This window comes from Aulonocara sp. 'chitande type north' Nkhata Bay, linkage group LG3 (genome assembly GCF_057382095.1).
Source record: "Aulonocara sp. 'chitande type north' Nkhata Bay isolate Kocher_YH1m ecotype deep benthic linkage group LG3, A_spYH_male_GT1.1, whole genome shotgun sequence".
In the NCBI taxonomy this organism is placed as follows: domain Eukaryota; kingdom Metazoa; phylum Chordata; class Actinopteri; order Cichliformes; family Cichlidae; genus Aulonocara; species Aulonocara sp. 'chitande type north' Nkhata Bay.
The window spans coordinates 66,987,231-66,989,613 of record NC_141346.1 but is presented as its reverse complement, the minus strand read 5'-3'; the positions used below and the strand labels follow the sequence as shown (position 1 = coordinate 66,989,613).

At 41.5% G+C, this 2,383-nt stretch overlaps 1 non-coding gene across 1 annotated transcript; it reads left to right on the top strand.

Annotated features, from left to right (window-relative positions):
- Positions 1-255: 255 nt before the first annotated feature.
- LOC147336695 (5S ribosomal RNA) lies at positions 256-374 on the top strand. Its single transcript, XR_015128691.1, has one exon. It is a non-coding gene; the product is annotated as a 5S ribosomal RNA (ribosomal RNA).
- Positions 375-2,383: the final 2,009 nt, after the last annotated feature.

The following is a 2,383-nucleotide window of genomic DNA, read 5'->3' as shown; positions in this document are numbered from 1 at the left end:
GTTTGCAAGTGTTTTGAAGTTTGCATGTGTTTTGGAATTTGCATGTGTTTTGGAGTTTGCATGTGCTTTGGAGTTTGCAAGTGTTTTGGAGTTTGTACGTGCTTTGTCTCTAGGGGCCACCGTAGTGTTAGGACCATTTGGAAGTCCAACATTTTTGTGCTTTGGACAATTCAACTTATATACAGGACATAAAAATGTAAGCATGACTGTGTCATCACAGCATGTATAAAGAGGCTGTTTCTGAAGCAGTCCCTCGCTTACGGCCACACCACCCTGAACGTGCCCGATCTCGTCTGATCTCGGAAGCTAAGCAGGGTCGGGCCTGGTCAGTACTTGGATGGGAGACTGCCTGGGAATACCAGGTGCTGTAAGCTTTTGCACTGTGATAACATGTCTGGTTGGAGCAGGCGGCACTCAGGGATCATGTTGTGTGGAAGAAGAGTCATGTGATTTTTTTTTTTAAAGATTTTTTTATATGAGTGCACAGAGTGTGAGTGAGATGTAAGCATGACTGTGTCATCACAGCATGTATAAAGAGGCTGTTTCTGAAGCAGTCCCTCGCTTAATCTCTGACTAGAGTTTTAGGTTTTGTCAGGCAGCTAACACAAAGAAAGCCTGGCTTCATTGTACAAATACAACTTCCATATACAATACATGACATATTACACAGGGTCATTATTTATTCAACAAAAACTAAGCCAGATGCAGTTTTTGGATTTTATTTCAAAATGTTCTTATTCTGATTGTTTACTTAATATATTTAGACACATTTGGTTTATTTATATAAAAATGATCTTTTACACAAAACTTCAAATAGCTGCCTGCAAACGTGGCTCTTTATTGTAAAGCCAGGTATGAACAACAACCTGCAGCTGCATGCTGTTGTGGTCATTGGTGTCACATTAGGTTCTGAACCACAAACAGAGAAGTTTCTTAGAACTGCTGGGCTAGTGATGTAGGTGTTGATGCAAATGATGGCTTAGGGTGGTGCTACGACAGTGTATAAAAACTGAAGCTCCCAGAGCCAAGCGTTATTTGTTCTTCCGTAACTGAGGTGAACTATAACCTGCTCAGGTAGAATTTAATAACAGCGTGTCTGAACTGCTCATCTCCAGGCTTCACGTCTCATTCTGTAAGAACTTGTTGTTTGTTTATGAACTTTTTATAAACAACAGACTTTTGTATACTTCCAAGAAAGAGGGAGAACTTACTCTTCTGCCACACTCACACTCATCTTTATCTGTCATCAGTTCAGATAAAAGCATCACTGATTATTCTGAACACTGTTTTAAAGCTTCTGCGTCATTCTGATTTCTTCTTAAAGTTGGCAGACAGGATTGTGAAGAAGGACATAGTGGATCCCCCCTTTTAATGATCATATTATCTGTGAACACTGAATACAAACAACCTAAATGCTCATTAAAGAAGCAGGTTGGCTCATAAAGTGCTCTGTACTTATTTTATGCAAGTGCTGTTTCTGGAAACAACCACCATCTGTAATCAACACAGGACTTATTGAACTGTCAGGTGTGCAGACAACATGGCACATTTTGGGAACACCTATAGTTGATGTTTTAATTATGAAAATAGCTACTATGTATTTGATGCTTCCTGTTCTGCCAGAGCAGGTGCAGCCTTTGTGGAAGTGGGTTCCACTGGACCAGCGTCTGTGAACGATCCATTGTGGGTGATTTTTTTTTTTTTGACCTTACATCTGTGTGTAAGGACTAACCACAACCATCTAAAATCTTTGCATGTTATTTTATCTTCTGTGTAAGAAGTACACAGCATACCCTGATGATCAGCTTCAAGGGTTCTCAGTGTAGGATGCATACAGTATGTCATGCTGAAATATAGAGCACTTACAATAGAACCCACTAGAAACCAATTATTTTAGCCTGGTTCCTTAAATCTATGGCATTTTTCCCATGCTGACTGATATGCTGCTCAGTGTCTTTTGCTGTCTGTCATGATCCTGGGCCATGTTGGCCCAGCATTCTTAGTTTTCGTATGTTTTGTGTGTTGTTCTTTATTTATGCCATGGCTTCTGTTAAGATGTTCCTTATTTGATTACCTCCTGTGTGCCCCTCTGTTTATCTGTGAGCCCTCGTTTCCCCTCCTTGTGTTTTATTCCATGTTTTCCCAGCCCGTTATGTCCGTGCTCTCCCCGTGCTGTCTCTCCTCCTCTCTGAACCTCCGTGTACTTCCTGTTTTACTTTGACAGTCTCCCGTCAGTGTTGCGTTCACTCCTGCCGTGTCTTGTTATGATTATCAGTGTCACCTGTGTTCCCCGTGTGCTCCCACTTCCCTCGTTAACCCTCTGTGTATTTATGTCTGCGTCTCCCTCAGTTCTGTGTCGCGTTCTCCCTCATTCATGGCCGTG